The following is a 19,407-nucleotide window of genomic DNA, read 5'->3' on the forward strand; positions in this document are numbered from 1 at the left end:
ATCGCGCCGCGTTGACGCTGGTTGACGTGCTGGTTGACGCCGGTGAGTGCGGAAGTAGGGGTCGGCGTGGGGCGGCCGCCGGAGACGAGATGGCACGGCCGTAGGTGGGGGGGTGGTCGCAGGTGCCGGTGGAGGGTGCGTGCCGGTGATCGTGGCTGGTGCTTGGGGGGGGGGGGGGCTAGGGAGTGTGAGTGCCGGGGGGGTGAGAGCCGGGGAGGGGGGGGGCTCGGGAGAGTGAGTGCCGTGGAGGGGGGGCTGGAGAGGGTGAGTGCCAAGGAGGGTGAATGCCGAGGAGGGTGCGTGCCGGGGAGGGGGGTGTGTGGTCTGCCTGGCCGGGTGCCAGCTGGGCAGGGGCTACCGGCGAACCTGTAATGTTGGGAGTGCCGGGGGAGTGGAGGGTGGTGCCGGGCTGGGGAAGTGTGTATGAGTGGAACCTGCTGGTGCCAGGTCCCTGAGGGAGACAGTATCTTGGCGGCCGTCGGGGTACGCCACATAGGCATTCTGGGGGTTAACATGGGGCAAGTGCACCCTATCCACCAACGGGTCCGCCTTGTGGAGCCGGACTTGCCTACGGAGCAGGACCAGTCCGGGAGCTGCGAGCCAAGTCGGGAGCGACACCCCAGAAGTGGACTTCCTGGGGAAGGCAAAAAGACGGCGACCGGATGGAGTGTAGTGCATCAGGGAGGACCTCCTGCCAGCGAGATGCTGGGAGGTTCCTGGACCGTAGGGCCAGTTGGACGGCCCTCCAAACCGTCCCATTCTCCCTCCCTACCTGCGCGTTTCCCCGGGGGTTATAGCTGGTCGTCCTGCTGGAGGCAATACCCCTGCTGAGCAGGAACTGACGCAGCTCATCACTCATGAATGAGGATCTCCTGTCACTATGGATGTAGGCGGGGAAGCCGAACAGAGCGAAAATTGTGATGAGGGCCTTGAAGACGGTGGCAGACGTTATAGCGGGGCAGGGATGGCGAAGAGGAACCTGGAGTACTCATTGACCACACTGAGAATATACGTGTTCAAAAGGGCGGGAGCCTTTCACCAGGCGCGCACGGTCCGGCCGGTAGAAGTGCGGCTTGCACTCCGCACAGACCTGGCAGTCCCTGGTGACTGTCCGTACTTCCTCGACAGAGTAGGGCAGATTGCGTGCCTTGACAATATGGTATAATTGTGTGACCCCCGGGTGCCAAAGGCTGTCGTGTAGGGCCCGGAGTTGGTCTACTTGTGCGCTGGCACATGCACCTTGGGATAGGGCATCTGGGGGCTCGTTGAACTTGCCGGGGCGATACAAAATCTCGTAATTATAGGTGGAGAGCTCGATTCTCCACCGCAAGATTTTATCATTTTTGATCTTGCCCCGCTGCGTGTTGCTGAACATGAAGGCTACCGACTGTTGGTCAGTGAGGAGAGTGAACCTCTTGCCGGCCAGGTAATGCCTCCAATGCCGCACAGCTTCAACGATAGCTTGGGCCTCTTTTTCGACGGATGAGTGCCGAATTTCTGAGGCATGAAAGGTGCGGGAAAAGAATGCCACGGGTCTGCCTGCCTGGTTGAGGGTGGCGGCAAGTGCAACATCTGATGCGTTGCTTTCTACTTGGAAGGGCAGTGTCTCGTCTCCTGCGTGCATCCCGGTCTTGGCTATATCAGCTCTGATACGGGCGAAGGACTGTTGTGCCTCAGCCGTATGGGGAAAGTGGGTGGACTGAATGAGTGGGCGGGCCTTGTCCGCGTAGTTTGGGACCCGCTGGGCATAGTAGGAGAAGAACCCCAGGCAGCGTTTGAGGGCCTTGGGGCAGTGGGGGAGGGGAAGCTCCATGAGAGGGCGCATGCGGTCGCGATCGGGCACCAGAACTCCGTTCTGGACCACATAGCCGAGGATGGCTAGGCAGGTTGTGCTGAACACACACTTCTCCTTGTTGTAGGTGAGGTTGAGGAGAGTGACGGTGCAGAGGAATTTAGCAAGGTTGGCATCGTGGTCCTGCTGATCATGGCCGCAGATGGTGACGTTGTCTAGGTACGGAAAGGTGGCCCGCAAACCGTACCGGCCGACCATTCGGTCCATCTCCCTTTGGAAGACCGAGACCCCGTTAGTGACGCCGAAGGGAACCCTGAGGAAGTGATAGGGACGACCGTCCGTCTCGAAATCCGATTTACGAATGGGGATCTGGTGGCAGGCGGATTTTAGGTCTATCGTTGAGAAGACCCGGTACTGCGCAATCTGATTGACCACATCAGATATGCGTGGGAGGGGGTACGCGTCGAGCTACGTGTTCCGATTGATGGTCTGTCTGTAGCTCACAACCATTCTGTGCTTCTCCGCAGTTTTAACGACTACCACTTGAGCTCTCCAGGGGCTGTTGCAGGCCTCGATGATACCCTCCCGAAGCAGCCGCTGGACCTCGGACCTGATTAAGTTCTTGAAGTGTGTGCTGTACCATCTGCTCCTAGTGGCAACGGGTTTGCAATCCGAAGTTAGATTGGCAAAGAGGAAGGGTGGGTCGACCTTTAGGGTCGCGAGGCCGTACACAGTGAGGGGTGGTTGGGGCCTGCCGAATTTGAGGGTGAGGCTCTGGAGATTGCACTGGAAGTCCAGGCCTAGTAATAGTGCAGCGCAGCAATTAGGAAGGACGTAGAGGCATAAGCCGCTGAATTCTACGCCCTGGACCATGAGAGTGACCGTGCAGAACCCTGGATCGGTACGAAATGGGATCCAGAGGCCAGGGAGATTCTTTGATTGGCGGGGTGGACCGCGAGGGAGCACCACCTTACCATATCCGGGTGGATTAAGTTTTCAGTGCTCCCGGAGTCCAGCAGGCAAGAGGTCACGTGGCCGTTGATTTTCACCATAGTCGAAGCGGTGGCCAGGTTATGTGGACGAGACCGGTCGAGCATAATTGAGGCGAGCTGCGGTTGGTTGTCGCTGGCGTCCGAAGATGGAGAGCGTGGGGGGCCCAGGTTGTGGAATGTTGTCGGCATCCATGCCCAGTGGGAAAGACAAGATGGCGGCACATGAAGATCCTGCGAGGGACAAAATGGCGGCGTCCATGGGCCGCACGTTGCGGGGGCTGGACAAGATAGTGGTGCCCATGGGCCGCACGTGGACTGTGGGGGGGGGGAGATGGCGGTGCCCACTGGCCGCCCGCGGCCCTGGGAGGTGAAGATGGTGGCGCCCAAGGGCCGCACATGTCGGGGGCTGGACAAGATGGCGGCACCCGTTGGCCGCACGTGGACTGCAGGGGGGAAGATGGCGGCGCCCACTGGCCGCTTGCGGCCCCGGGCGGTGAAGATGGCGGCACCCACAGTGTGCGGGTCAGGGTGGAGGGGGCGATAGCGGCGACTGCATGGGCCTGGCACACCGTGGCAAAGTGGCCCTTTTTGCTGCAAACCTTGCAAATGGCATCCCGGGCTGGGCAGCATTGGCTAGGGTGCTTTGCTGGCCGCAGAAGTAATATCGGGGACACCCGAGGTGCGCGGATTGGCATGTGGTGCAGGCATATTGGCTAGGTAAAGCCCCGGCTGGGGCGGCCGTTTCTAGGGTCCACGAGGGATAGGAGAGTGATGTGTTGGGTGTTCTGGATCACATACAGGTCACCAACACTTGAAGTAATGCAACACTATTTTATTAAAAGGTTAACTATTTAAACATACTTGAACTGTGGGTCAATACGATACCAGCTTTAACTAAAGACCTTTGCCTTGTCCTAACCAGTTGATGCACTCAGCACATGGTGAATGTCTGTGTTCCAGGCTGTGAGCTCTGTGCTCCTAGCTAGCTGCTACTCGAATTAGCGGGAACTCTGATGCCCCCTGTCTTTATAGTGCGTGTGATCTCACTGGTGATTGGCTGCGGTGTTGTGTATGTTGATTGGTCCCACTGTGTGTCCATCAGTGTGTGTCTGCACCATGATATACTGGTGTATATTATGACATCCCCCCTTTTATATAAAAAAATGTGCCTGCGTGACAATAAATAGTGTGTGGTGAATGTTCCTGACTACGTGTGTGTGAAATATTTACAGAACGATGTACATAAAACTAAGCTATTTACATGGGAAGGCGCCTGGTGCAGAAAAATAACAGTGTGTCACACAAATAACGAGATGAACACTATATACAAACCACTTGAACGATTAAACGGAAGAACAGAACAGAGAGTCCATTGGTGCAAAGTTCACAAATTAAGTCTCTGAGGTGGGCGACAAATTCTGGTTGACCGCCTCAAGGGTGGGTCGGGGGCCACCAGCTGAGCAGCGGGCTGGACTGCGTCAGAGTGAGGAGGATGCAGAGTAACCGGACTCTCTGCATAGTCCAGGTCAGCGACAACAGAAGGGCGTGGCACTGGCGGAGGATCACGTAGCGAGCGCGGAACGAGACAAAGGGCACGCCGATTACAGCGCAGAATGGAACCATCCGGTAGACGAACCAGGAACAAGAGGGGAGCCACCTGCCGAAGAACCACAGCAGTTGCAGACCAGCCACCATCCGAAAGATGGATGCGGACATTGTCATCTGGAACCAGAGCAGGGTGATCAGCTGCACGGGCGTCATAAGCCGCCTTGTGCAGTGCACGAGACAGTTGCATTCATGGAAGGACTGGAACGTGGTCGAGGTCTGGGACGTGAATGGACGGCACCGTCATCCTCAGGGTGCGACCCATGAGCAGCTGGGCTGGTGACAGGCCAGTGGACAGTGGGGCCGAGCGATAGGCCAGGAGCGCGAGGTAGAAGTCGGATCCCGCATCGGCAGTCTTGCAGAGGAGCCGTTTGACTGTGTGGACGCCCTTCTCCGCTTTGCCATTGGAGTGGGGGTACAGGGGACTGGATGTCACATGCACAAAGTTGTATCTCCTGGCAAAGTTGGACCATTCCTGGCTTGCGAAGCAGGGGCCATTGTCCGATATCAGTGAGTGGGATGCCGTGACGAGCAAAGGTGTCCTTACAGGCACGGATGACTGCAGACGATGTGATGTCATGCAAACGTATCACCCTCGGGTAGTTTGAAAAATAGTCTACAATCAGAACATAGTCCCTGCCCAACGCGTGGAACAGGTCGATGCCGACCTTGGACCAAGGGGACGGGACCAACTCATGGGGCTCTAGGGTCTCATGTGGTTGGGCCGGCTGACAGGTGGGGCAGTTGAGGACTGTGTTGGCGATGTCGTCATTGATGCCGGGCCGGTACACTGCCTCTCGAGGCCGTTAGCGACACTTCTCCACGCCAAGATGGCCCGCGTGTAGCTGTTCCAAGACGAGCTGGCTCATGCTGTGTGGGATAACAATGCAGTCCAGCTTCAGGAGGACACCATCGACTACCGCCAGATCTTTTCTGATGTTGTACAACTGCGGGCATTGGCCCTTGAGCCACCCGTCTGTTAGGTGGCGCATGACACCCTGTAGTAGGGGGTCAGCCGCAATCTCACGGCGAATTTGGACAAGGCGTTCATCCGTGGCCTATAGATTGGAGGCCACGAAGGCCACATGGGCATCAACCTGGCAGATGAATCCCGCCGGGTCACACGGGGTGTTGACTGCCCTGGACAGAGCACCGGCTATAATCAGGTCTTTGCCCGGGGTGTATACGAGCTGAAAGTCGTATCACCGGGGTTTGAGCAGAATGAGCTGGAGGCAAGGCTTCATGTCGTTCAAGTCTTTTTGTATTATGTTGACCAGCGGGTGATGGTCGGTCTCGACGGTGAATTGGGGAAGGCCGTACACATAATCATCAAATTTGACGACACCGGTCAACAGGCCCAGGCACTCCTTTTCTATCTGTGCGTAGCGCTGTTCCGGGGGGTCATGGCCCGTGATGCATATGCAACGGGGGCCCAGATTGGCGGGCATCGGTCAAAATTTTTGTCTCTTTCGCTGGATCAAAAAAGGCCAATACCGGGGCCGTGGTAAGTTTGGTTTTAAGTTCTCTCCATTCGCTCTCGTGGGCAGGAAGCTATTGGAAGTCTGTTGTCTTCCTGACCAGGTTCCTGAGAGCTGTGGTATGAGAGGCGAAGTTAGGGATGAACTTCCCTCGGAAGTTGACCATGCCCAGAAATCGGAGGACCGCCTTCTTGTCCTCTGGCGTTTTCATGGCTGTGATGGCAGCCACCTTGTCCGCATCCGGCCGCACACCCAACTGGGAGATGTGGTCCCCTAGGAATTTGAGTTCCGTCTCGCCAAAGGAGCATTTGGCTCTGTTGAGGCATAGGCCCTGCTCCCGTATGCGTTTGAACACGAGCTGGAGGCGACTGATATGCTCCTGCGGGGTGGTGGACCAAATGATTATGTCGTCAACATAGACGCAAACACCTTCAATGGCTTCCACCATTTGTTCCATGATCCTGTGGAATACTTCTGACGCCGATATGATCCCAAACGGCATCCTGTTGTAACAATATCTGCCAAAAGGGGTGTTAAAGGTACACAGTTTCCTGCTGGATCTGTCTAGTTGAATTTGCCAGAATCCTTTCGAGGTGTCAAGTTTGGTGAAGATCTTGGCCCGAGCCATCTCGCATGTGATCTCTTCGCGTTTGGGGATTGGGTAATGCTCCCTCATTATGTTGCGATTCAGATCCTTTGGATCAATGCAGATTCTGAACTCGCCGGAAGGCTCCTTTACGCACACCATGGAACTGACCCAGTCGGTTGGTTCCGTAACTCTGGAGATCACTCCTTGGTCATGGTGGTCCTGCAGGTGCTCCTTGAGGCGGTCCTTGAGGGGTGCTGGGACTCTGCGAGATGCATGCACCACAGGCATGGCGTTCTGTTTGAGTATGATCTTGTAAGTATATGGGAGCGTGCCCATGCCTTCGAAGACGTCGCGGTGCTGGTCGATGATGGCGTTGAGTTGCGCCCTGAAGTCAGCATCCTGGAAGGCAGACGTGTCATCAGGAGAGAGAGAGTGAACTCTTTGAACAAAGTTTAGCAGCTTGCACGCCAGTGCGCCAAGCAGAGAGTCCTTTGAGGAGCCCACGATCCCGAAAGGAAGGATGGCTTTTCGTGACTTGTGCATCACTTCGAGTTGGCATGAGCCGGTAGCAGGAATGATGTTGCCATTGTAGTCCAATAGCTGGCAGGCCGATGGAAGAATGGTTGGTTTGACACAAAGGCTTTGGAAAGCAGACCACGCCATGAGATTGGCGGAGGCACCAGTGTCCAGGCGGAATTGTATTTAGGACCAGTTGACCGTCAGTGTGGCACACCACTCATCGTCTGGATCGATGCTGTATACCGACATTGGCTGGTGTCTTTGCTTTGGGGACAGCCTGTTTTTCGTTACGACACCAACTTGAAAAGGCACCTTTGGGTCCTCGGTGTCACTACTGTGTGGGAGGTCGGAATTGGACTCGGTGACCGTGGGTTGAATTGCCCGAACATTCCTGCGAGCTAGCTGAAGCGATATGAATTGGAAGGCTGAGCTGCTCGACAGCAGGCAGCATAATGGCCAGGTCTTCCACATCGTAGGCATTGTCGAGATTTTGCGGGGCATTGCCGCTTTAAATGGGCGGAGCCACAGTTGCCGCACGTCGTGACGTTAGCACGTTCGCTGCACCACCGCGCATGCGCGGTATGGTCCTGCGTGGTGCGCACCTGCGCATTACGTTCCTCCCTGTCGCTTTATCTAAAGACCTTTGCCTTGTCCGAACCAGTTGATGCACTCAGCACATGGTGAATGTCTGTGTTGCAGGCTGTAAGCTCTGTGCTCCTAGCTTGCTGCTACTCGAATGAGCGGGAACTCTGATGCCCCCTGTCTTTATAGTGCATGTGCTCTCACTGGTAATTGGCTGCGGTGTTGTGTATGTTGATTGGTCCCACTGTGTGTCCATCAGTGTGTGTCTGCACCATGATATACTGGTGTATATTATGACAGGGGGTGGGCTGTGCGGCCGGAGGGGTAGGCCTAAGCATTACGTGAGGCGACCTTCATGGAGAGTGCTAGCTTCTTAGTCCCCGCTAGGTCGAGCGTGGCCCCTTCAAACAGCCTTTGGCGAATGAGGTCCGACCTAATCCCCGTTACAAAAGCATCGCGCTTAAGAATTAGAATGTTTGGTGGCCGTAACAGCCTGACAGTCACAGTCCCGGACGAGTGGGATTAGGGCCCATCAGAAGTCTTCTATGGACTCACCAGGGAGTTGACAGCGAGTGGCGAGTACATGCCTTGCAAAGAGTGTGTTCGCTTTCTGTGCGTAGTTTTCTTTGAGGAGCGCCGTGGCGTCCGCGTAGTTCGGGGTGTCCTGGAGCAGCGGAAACACGCTGGAGCTCAACTTTGAGTACAGGATCTGTATCTTCGGAGCCTCCGTCAGAGGGGTGGTCGCTGAGTTGATATATGCCTCGAAGCAGGCTAGCCAGTGATTAAAGTCCTTTCTGGGTCGCTAGACTGCGGATCCAGCTGTAGGCGATCTGGTTTGATTCTGAGGTCCAGCTTCTAGAAATTCTTACAGCAATAAATTGATGCACGATCAATTGTACAAAGACTCAGGTTGGATACAACTGTGGCTTTATTGCAGTAAGATGTGTGGCCTCCCACAGCAGCTGGCGAAATGGCTGCTGAATAGACGACACGCATATTTGTTCTCCTCCTACTGGGCGGAGCTAGCAGCAGGGGCTACCGGCGAACCTGTAGTACAGGTCCTACCTTCTATCACCTAATACAGGTGTAACAGTGGTTTACCACACACCCTTTCCCCATAACCCCCTTCTCCCATATGCCCCCTTCCCCCATATCCCCCATCCCCCATATCCTCCCTTTCCCCATATCGCCCTTCCCCCATATCCGCCCATCCCCATATCCCACCTACCCCACTTCCCCCATATCCCTCTTCCCCCATATCCCCCTTCCCCCATATCGCCTTCCCCATTTACCCCCCTTCCCCCATTTCCCCACTTCCCCCATATGCCCCTTCCCCCATATCCCCCCTTAACCCATATCCTCCTTCACCCATATCCCCTTTCCCCCATATCCCCCTTCCCTATAACACCTTCCCCCATATCCCACCTTCCCCATATCCCCCTTCCCCCTTATCCCCTTCCCCATACCCCCCTTCCCCTTCCCCCATATCCCATCCCCCCATATCCCACCTTCCCCCATATCCCCCCTTCCCCCATATTGCCATTCTCCCATATCCCCTTCCCCCATGTTCCCCCCTTCCCCCATATCCCCCCTTCCTCCATATCCCCCATATTCCCCTTCCCATATCCCCCTCCCATATTCCCCTAGATAGAGAATCTCGTGGAGTGGTGTAGCGACAACAATCTCTCCCTCAATGCCAGCAAAACTAAAGAGCTGGTAATTGACTTCAGGAAGCAAAGTACTGTACACACCCCTGTCAGCATCAACAGGGCCGAGGTGGAGATGGTTAGCAGTTTCAAATTCCTAGGGGTGCACATCTCCAAAAATCTGTCCTGGTCCACCCACGTCGACGCTACCACCAAGAAAGCACAACAGCGCCTATACTTCCTCAGGAAACTAAGGTAATTTGGCATGTCCACATTAACCCTTACCAACTTTTACAGATGCACCATAGAAAGCATCCTATCGGACTGCATCACAGCCTGGTATGGCAACTGCTCGGCCCAGGACCGCAAGAAACTTCAGAGAGTCGTGAACACCGCCCAGTCCATCACACAAACCTGCCTCCCATCCATTGACTCCATCTACACCTCCCGCTGCCTGGGGAAAGCGGGCAGCATAATAAAAGATCCCTCCCACCCGGCTTACTCATTCTTCCAACTTCTTTCATCGGGCAGGAGATACAGAAGTCTGAGAACACGCACAGACTCAAAAACAGCTTCTTCACCACTGTCACCAGACTCCTAAATTACCCTCTTATGGACTGACCTCATTAACACTACACCCTGTATGCTTCATCCGATGCCAGTGCTTATGTAGTTACATTGTATATGTTGTGATGCCCTATCATGTATTTTCTTTTATTCCCTTTTCTTCTCATGGACTTAATGATCTGTTGAGCTGCTCGCAGAAAAATACTTTTCGCTGTACCTCGGTACACGGGACAATAAACAATTCCAATCCAATCCAATCCATATCCCCTTCCACCATGTCCCCCTTCCCCATATCCCCCCTACCCCCATATGCCCTTTACCATATCCCCTCTCTCCCCATATCCCCCTTCTCCCATATCTCCTTCCCCTGGATATGAGAGAAGGGGGATATGGGGGAAGGGGGGATATGGGGGAAGGAGGATATGGGGAAGGGGATATGGGGGAGGGGGATATGGGGGAAGTTGGCATATAGGGGATATGGGTAAAGGGGGCATATGGGGGAAGGGGGATATGGGGAAAGGGGAATTTGGGGGAAGGGGAGATATGGGGGAAGGGGGGATCGGGGGGGATATGGGGAAGGGGATATGGGAGATATGGGGGGATATTGGGGAAGGAGGGATATGGGGGAAGGGGGATATGGGGAAGGGGGGATATGGGGGTGAGGGGGGATATCGGGAAGGGGAGATATGGAGGAAGGGGATCTGGGGGTATTTGGGGATATGGGGGATATGGGGGGATATGGGGAAGGGGGATATGGGGGAAGGGGGATATGGAGGGATATGGGGGAGGGGATATGGGGAAGTGGGCATATGGGGGATATGGCGAAGGGGGATATGGGGAAGGGGGATATGGGGGAAGGGGGATATGGAGAAGGGGGTATATGGCAGGATATGGAGCAAGGGGGGACATGGGGGAAGGGGGATACGGGAGAAGGGGGGATATGTTGGAAGGGGGGATATGGGGAAGGGGGTATGCGGGGATATGGGGGAAGGGGGGATATGGGGAAGCGGGATATGGGGGAGGGGAGATATGGCGGAAGGGGGGACAGATCCGGCCCATCAGGCATACAACGCCCCCAGGACATTCCAGGGCGGCCACGAGCCAGGGACAGACCTGGAGCACCAGGTAGACGCCACCTACATCTAGTGCAAGTTCTGCGACGCCCAGCGACGGGGAGGGCAGCCACAGCAACAGGCCCCCGTCGCAGCCGATCCAGGACACAGTAGCACAGGACACTGATGCACAGGACACCGACACACAGGACACCGACACACAGGGCCCTAACACACAGGACCCTAACACACAGGACACTGATGCCCAGGACACTAACACACAGGACCCTAACACACGGGACGGATGGAAAGGAATCACCACCCCAGGGGACCCCGGACTTCGGGTCGGATGAGGAGAATGCCATTACGCCACTGTTATCTTCTACACCCTCCACCATCGCAGAGACACTCACCTCAGTTGGACACTTTGGCGATGAGGCATCTGGGACACTAAATGATGCGCACAACACAGCTGTCCCGGTACAGCAGGTGGAGGCAGGAGCAGCCAAGCAGCCGGGTGGTCGGAGGGCTGCCCGGCGCAGGCAACCATCTGCCGCCCAGACGGGTCCCGGGTTCCTGGAGTTACCACACCCACCCATAGACCCGATGCAAGCACTGACCAAGGGACGACCGAAGGGGGTGACGGCCGGCTTGCGGCAGTTGCAGATGAAGGTGGAGGAGCCCACCCGCGTGCAGGAGCAGGTAGTGGTGACGGTCATGTGTGCCACCCAGGCTGACACCACACGGGTGGCGTCCGCGGTGGAGGCAATGGGTGCGACGGTGTCAGACATGGGTCGCAGTATGCAAGGTGTGGGGTTTTCCGTGCAGGCGGCATCCGTGGCCCAGGACATGGCTGCCCTCTCATAGGTAGCCATGAGCCAGAACCAGCAGCAGATCGCAGAGGCCCTCAATGCCATGGCCCAGTCTCAGCAGGCAATGGCCCAATCTCAGCAGGCCATCGCTGAGGGCATCGGCGCCATTGCCCAGGTGCTGGCCGGCGTCGCCCAGACACAGACAGGTCTGGCCAACACCCTGAGCTCCATGGCTGCAAACTTGCAGACCCTTGTTGATACCAGGGTGGGCCTCCAGAACTGGCAGTGCCAGGTGTCGGGTGGGCGTCGGGTGCTCGGTCCGTTCACATCCCTGACCCATGTAGCGGCCCGGGGGCCATCGGGCACTCCGAGGGAGGAGGAGGTGCTGGGGCCCGTTCCGGGTCCCCCTGTAGGGGAGGTCGCGGAACACCGTGACACCTCGGACTCCCCCCCTCACTTCCATCCCAGGTGCATCTGGTGGGCAACGGGCAGGACAGACTGGCAGCTCACCATCCCACTCGCCCGAGCCGTAGCCTGGCCCGCCGGGCCGCCCCAGGAAACGGCCGCCAAAGGGGTCCTTAGCCAAAGGGCAGGAATCACAGGAGTCCACCTCCAGTTCTGCTGCACCGTCTGGGGAACCACCTAGACGTAGTCATAAGACCCGTAAGGCCAGAAAATTAGACACTGAGTAAGTTGGCACGGGTGCAGGGCACAGATTAATTATGGGGCTAGGGCAGGTGTATGAACTGTTTGTTATTAAAATCACTTTCACACCTGCAGAAGCTGCCTTTGTGCTCTGTCCGATGCGTGCAGGGATGTGGTGTGAGGTGAGCGCCAGTGGGTGTGTGAGGGGTGGTCTTAAGTCGGCCCCAGGTGAGTGTGCCCCCCCTCCCACCCGAGTCGCCCTCGCCACCCCCCCCGGGCAGACGACGGGACCATGTGCTCCAGTGTCACGGCCGCATGCAGGGATGGTCCAGGTGGATGGTGGTACTGTGGCCATGGGTCAGACATAGTCCAATGATGTGGAGCTCAGAGCTCATCGCAGAGCGGGTTGTCATCGTCCTCTATGGCCTGCAATAGACACGCTTCCACCGGCGACCCTATGAGCCCAGCCCGTTGTGCATGGAGGGGTGGTGAGGGTGGTTGGTGTTGGGTGGGCAGGGTGAGGGTGGTTGGTGGTGGGTGGGTGGGGTGAGTGTGGTAGGCTGGTGCCATGGTGTGCAGTCTGTGCCCGTACTCGGTGATTCCCACGCCCCCCTAGCCCCCGGTAACGGTGGGCAGCCTCCGTCCATGTCGACCCCTTCTGTCCTGACCATTGCCCCCATCCTCCTCATCTGGGGAGGTCTCCGCCTCATCTTGCTGTTCTTCCCCTTCCCCCTCCTCTGCCTGCAGCACGTCGCCCCTCTGCTGGGCCATGTTGTGCAGGACGCAGCAGACCACAACGATACGGCCGACACTATCTGACGGGCACTGGAGGGCCCCTCCAGAGCGATCCAGGCCCCTGAAGCGCATCCTTAGCAGCCCAAAGCACTTCTCTATCACACCCCTGGTCGCTGCATGGGCATTGTTGTAGTGGTTCTCCGCGTCAGTCTGTGGTCTCCGTCAAGGCGTCATCAGCCACGACCGCAACGGGTAGCCCCTGTCGCCCAGCAACCAGCCCCTCAGCCGGGGGGGGTCCCTCAAACATGGTGGGGATGAAAGATTGCGCCAATACAAATGAGTCATGTACACTGCCCGGGTACCAGGCGCAGACGTGCAGGATCCTCATGCGGTGGTCACAGACCACCAACACGTTCATGGAATAGATCCCTTTCATATTCGTGAACACGGCCCTGTTATCCGCAGGTGGCTGCACGGCGACGTGCATCCCATCGATCGCCCCCTGGACCCTGGGCATCCTGGCCACGGCAGCGAAGCCCTCTGCCCGGGCTTCCTGGCTGGCCCGATGCACAGGGAACTGGATGCAGCGGTCCGCAATGGCATATAGGGCGTCTGTCACTGCCCGGATGCAGAGGTGCACCGATGCCTGCGAGATGCCGGACAGGTCGCCACTCGGCGCCTGGAATGACCCCGTGGCTTAGACGTTCAGGGCCACCGTAACCTTGACGGCCACAGGGAGAGGGTGTCCTCCCCCAGTGCCACGCGGTGACAGGTGTGCCATCAGGTGGCAGATGTGTGCCATGGTTTCCCAGCTCATCCGGAGTCTCCTCCTGCATGCCCGGTCTGTGAGGTCCTGTCCGACGAGGAGGGCCGGATCACACAGGGCCTTATTGGGCCTCGCCGTGGCACCACCACCACTTCCTCCTCCTCCTCCTCATCCTGTCGTGTGGGCAGCCCTCCAGCCTGGGCTGCTGCCACCTGCCTCCCTGCGGCACGCTCTTCTGCGGCAGCCTCCGCCGCCTTACTGGCACGCTCCTGCTCCAGCTCCCCCAGGGCAACATGTAGAAGTGCAGCTCCCGACACAGCAGCCAACATCGTTGGGTCATGACCAAACATAACGGCCTGCAGGGGGTGGGGAGTGGGGTGGGGGGGATAGACGACATCTCACCATTGCCCATCGACCCCCCCCCCTTCCCCGCAGCCAGATGCCATGGGCTGCATGGTCGCGACTGTTGCCAGCTGGCACATGACCAGGCGGACCCCCCCCCCGCCCCCCAGCACGCACCCTCCCCAAACCCCCCCCCCCCACCCTCCCCTCCCCGACTCCCACCCTCCCCAGCCCCCAACCCCCCCCCCCCCCCCCTCCTCGGCACGCACCCTCTTCATCACCCGCTTTCCCCAAACCCTCCCTCTCTCCTCCCTGGCACGCACCCTCCCCAACCACCCCCCCCTTCTCCTCCCCGGCATGCACCCTCCCCAACCCCCCCCCACCCTCCTTCCCAGCATGCACCTTCCCCATACCCCCCTCTCCTCACCGCCACGCACCCTCTCCATCACGCACCCTCCCCAACCCCCCCTCAGCCCCCAGCACTCCCCTGCAGTCCCCTTCAGCCCCTCTCCCCTTCAGCCCCTCTCCCCCAGCCTCTCCCCCAGCCCCTCCCCTCCCACGCAGCCCTTACTCCCCTCCAGCTCCCTCCCCCCCAGCCCGCCCTCCCCCAGCTGCTCCCCCCAGCTACTCCCCTCCCCCAGCCCCTCCCAACCCCAACTCCTCCCACCCCAGCTACTCCCCTCCCCCCAGTCCCTCCCCTTCCCCAACCCCTCCCCCCAAGCCCCTCCCCCCAAACCCTCCCCTCCCACCCCCTCCCCCCAGCCCCCCTCCAGCCCTCCCCCAACCCCCCACCTCCCGGCACGCACACTCCAATTACTCCTGTGACACCCCACTACCACCTGTGGCTGTGGCGTCACTTCTCCGGCAGGCGCCCCATGCCTACCCCTACCTCCGCGCTGGCCGGCGTCAACCAGCACGACTGGTTGACGCCGTTAAATAGGTGGTTTTATTTACGCCGGTGTGACCCATAGTCACATCGGCGGGACTTCGGTCCATCCGGCCCAAAGAATTGGGGGCCCGTTGCGTCCCGCCGGTCCTCGACATTCTCCGAGGCACCCGGCGCGATTCACGTCGCCGGGAATTTTGGGGGGCCGGAGAATATCGCGGGGGGGGCCAGGTGGCATTTACGCCGCCCCCTGGCAATTCTCTGACCCGCCGGGGGGTCGGAGAATCCCGCCCCAGGTGTCATTGGTTTCTGACCTTGTGTTCCCGTCTTAGAAGATCGACCACAACCACCGCAAGTGAGAGAAAACAGGCGGTGACATGCATGAGCTGAGGATCCTGACTCCGTATGAGGAGAGAGCCATGGGGCTCGTAGGGAAGGTGCAGGAGTGGGCCTGCGAGAGGAAAGCGAGGAGCCACTGCTTCATCCAGATGTGAAGTCCAAACCTTTGACTAGGCCATAAACTAAAACCATGTCCCTTGACTTCCAGGAACATCAATCAAAGAGCCTGGCTTGTCTACGAGCAATGTCGCACCACTCACCCTGGACACCACCCCAGAGGAGATCTCAGATGATGACACGGATGAATCATCAGAGCTATCACCCACGCCCTCCACCGTCACAGACACACAGCAACCTGAGCAGGCAGGCTTCTGGGTCACTACCTGATGAGCGCCACCCAGCTTCTGATGTACATAAGGCAGTGGCATGTATTTCCCAGGGAGCGGACCGTCAGAGTTTTGCGTAACCCAGGACTCAGCTGTACCCCAGCCAAATGCTGTGTCTCTGGACACATTTATCCCTCAGTTGCTGGAGATGCAAAGGCAGAGCTGGAAATACCAGGAGTGGTTGTCAGTAGATCTGCTACTGCTAGGCCAAATGGAGGAAGCCCATAGCTTTCTGTTGTAGGAGATGGTGCCTTAATGCGTGGCACCCAGGCCAACACTGTAAGGTTGGCGTCCACAGTGCAAAGCCTGGGGAAAGAGGTCAGATACATGACAGGAGAACTCCAAAGCATTGCTCAGTCCATGAGGACAATGGCGGAGGTATTTAGCTGCATGGCATAGACAATGGTTGGCCTCCAGGACCCGCAGCACCAGGCGACTTTGGGCTTTTGGAGCTCACTCCAGCTGATGCTGTGGGGCGCAGAGAGCAATATGGGTGCATACGATTCCCCCCCCCCCCTTCCCCCAGTGGCAGACCAACTATGTTGCCTGTTGCCTTTTTTTACCTGCTATAAATATGGCAATCAATAAGGTTGCCCTTCTTTCTTTAGATATTGATACTATATTGCTCAGAGTCACCAGGTATCAAATGATACCACCACAAGGTTCAACCGGATATAGATCAAAGAGCCAAACACCAGTTAGTTAGTTCAAGATCAAGGGTACTTTATTTACACACAAGATTAATCATGCAACATAAACACGACTAGTTAAACTACACCTAACAACTATAACAACCTGTACTTAACTTCAGGCACCCAGCTTAGATCAGAGGAACAGTGGCCGTTGTTCGAATCTGAATCTACTGAGTCTCAAGAAGTAACTGCTGCTCAGCTGGCCTCATCTGTCTGGTAGCGGGCGTTGAACATGAACTTGCTTCTGTTGGTGCTGCAATTGGAGGTGGACGTTCCACAATGCCGCTGCACTGTGGGTGAAAGGCAATGTGAAATGTCTGTTTTATTCCGAAAATCGTCAGGACTTTTTTCATTACTCTGCCTGTGAAGTGCGAACCTTGGTCCGACTCAATACTACGGGGGAGACCACATCTAGTAAAAATGTGCTCAGTCAGAATTTTCACTGTTGTTTTGGCTGTGTTTGTTCTTGAAGGGAAAGCTTCTCCCCATTTTGTGAAGGTGTCGATGACGACCAACACATATTTAAATCCATTTCTACAGGGGGGAGGGGACCAATGTAGTCTAACTGCAAGTTCATCCATGGGCCATTAACAGGGCGGGTGTGTCTTAGCTGACCTTTCTTTGCATATCTGCCCGGGTTGTTCTGGGCGCAGATCAAACAATTCTCAATGTAGTGAGTTACGTCAGTTTTTAAATCGGGCCACCAGCAGAGAGGTCTGAGGTGGGCAAGGGTGGATTCTATCCCTTGGTGTCCGTGTCCATCATGGAATTGACAAATAATTCCTGTCCTGGGTGGGGACCACATAAATACCAGCCTCTAATATGATACCCTTGTGTATCGTTAAAGTGTCTTTAAACCCATCATAGGGAGCTGGAAGTTTCCTTTTTAAATTTCCTTTAGCGTGTCATCTTCCTTCTGTGCCTGTGCCAAATCTTCAATATTGGTCTGTGAGACCTGGACCGCGTGTACTGGGGCACTCTCGGGGGGTTGTCAAAAGTGGCCATGTCGTGAGCCTGCCTTCGCTAGGGCGTCTGCTTTCGCGTGACTGGGTTGTGGCTTCTAGCTTTTATGATTCCGTATTTTCGACCTTTCGCTGTCTGGAGAATGTGTTTTAGTAATGGCGCTGATGGTCGGGGTTTTCTGTCGGCAGATCTAAATCCTCTAGATTCCCACAGGGGCAGGAACTCTGTCAAGCTGTTGCACACATATAAACTGTCCGAATATATGTCTGCTGGGGTCGGGAACGAATCTGGGTGCTGCACAATGCCTGGTCCAGGTCAAAATGAATAAAGTCTGAGCCATTGCATAGAACGATTTACTTCTGGCTGGAACCCTGTGAGATGCCACACAGATCACCTGTGGAACCCTGGAATAATCCCGTTGCAAAATGATTGAGGGTTTCTGTGACCTTATTGGCCACAGAAAGCGTGTGTCCTCTTCCGCCATGTGGCGCCATGATGGCAAAGCTGAGGCACAGGTACCACACAATCTCTCAAGTGAGGCAGAGTCTTCCACAAGAAATATTGCCTGACAGCTCCATGAAGGATACTCGGATCCTATACACCCTCAATCTGTGCCTTCATGCCCCTTGTACAGCTAGTGCGGCCTCTGGCCCGAGTCAACCCTGCCTCCGGTCTCCTGCCGCTGGGTCTTTTCTGGGTGGTGCCTTAATTTACTGCTGGGGTCTGTACTCCTCCAATGCTGTGATAAGTAGAATAGACAGCTCCAGTGGGTCCAAACCGATACTGCTCGGTCACCTGCAAGGGATGAGAGAGAGAGAGTCAGGTTGGTCACGCAGTTAGATAACATCAATACCTCCCATGACCCATTGGCCTCCCGGTCCTGGAAGCAACCAGTCCCAGACCTTAACCGGCAACTACCAGTCACTCACAGCTCAGGTACCCTCCCATGTCCATTGAAGGACTAAGACCTCACCGAGAGTGGCCTTTGGGCACCCATCTGCTTCTCCCCTCCCTTATTCTCAAAATCACCGAGGGCTCTGACAGTAGGGTTATATGCTCGCACTTCCCTAATAGGCAGGGTCAATTGGATGATGATGTGCGCCATTGGGGCTTGGAAGTCACGGCGCCTGGTTCTCATTTTTAAAAGGCAGTAGTAATTTGCGTCAGTGTGACGTCACACCTGGTGGTTGGGAAGATTCAATGAGGGCTGAAGATGCAGCATTAACCACACTAAGTACATTATAATGGAGTCAAATTGATGCAAATCAGCGTCACACCCTTCTTGCGCCATCGGGGAGGGCCCAGGAAGACTGCATTCTGAAATGTTGCTGACGCAAATTGTGATTTTGGCCTCTTGCAAGAATTACAGGCTATCATCGAATTTGTGCCCAGGTCTAACTGGCCCGTTAAATCCCGCCAAACATATTTTCTGTATCAGGGTTGCAGTTTATTCAAGAAATTAACATGCAATTTACTTTTGATGGTAATTCAATCACACCATTGACACTTCTCTGAAAAGTAAGTGTAATTTTGTTTATTTTTAAAAATAAACAAAAATTGGGAGTACCCAATTCTTTTTTTTCAATTAAATGGCAATTTAACATGGCCAATCCACCTACCCTGCACATCTTTGGGTTGTGGGGGGGGGGGGGGAGGGGGGAGAGAGACCCACACAGACACGGGGAGAATGTGCAGACTCCACACTGTTAGTGACCCAGGTAATTTTGTTTCCAATAGAGAATCCAAGTCTTATAATGTTACAGAGATATTTAAGATATTTAAGGGGCAGCACGGTAGCATTGTAGATAGCACAATTGCTTCACAGCTCCAGGGTCCCAGGTTCGATTCCGGCTTGGGACACTGTCTGTGCGGAGTCTACACATCCTCCCCGTGTGTGCGTGGGTATCCTCCGGGTGCTCCGGTTTCCTCCCAAAATGTCCAAAGATGTGCAGGTTAGGTGGATTGGCCATGATAAATTGCCCTGAGTGTCCAAAATTGCCCTTAGTGTTGGGTGGGGTT

The sequence above is a fragment of the Scyliorhinus torazame genome, chromosome 11, assembly GCF_047496885.1.
Source record: "Scyliorhinus torazame isolate Kashiwa2021f chromosome 11, sScyTor2.1, whole genome shotgun sequence".
In the NCBI taxonomy this organism is placed as follows: Eukaryota; Metazoa; Chordata; class Chondrichthyes; order Carcharhiniformes; family Scyliorhinidae; genus Scyliorhinus; species Scyliorhinus torazame.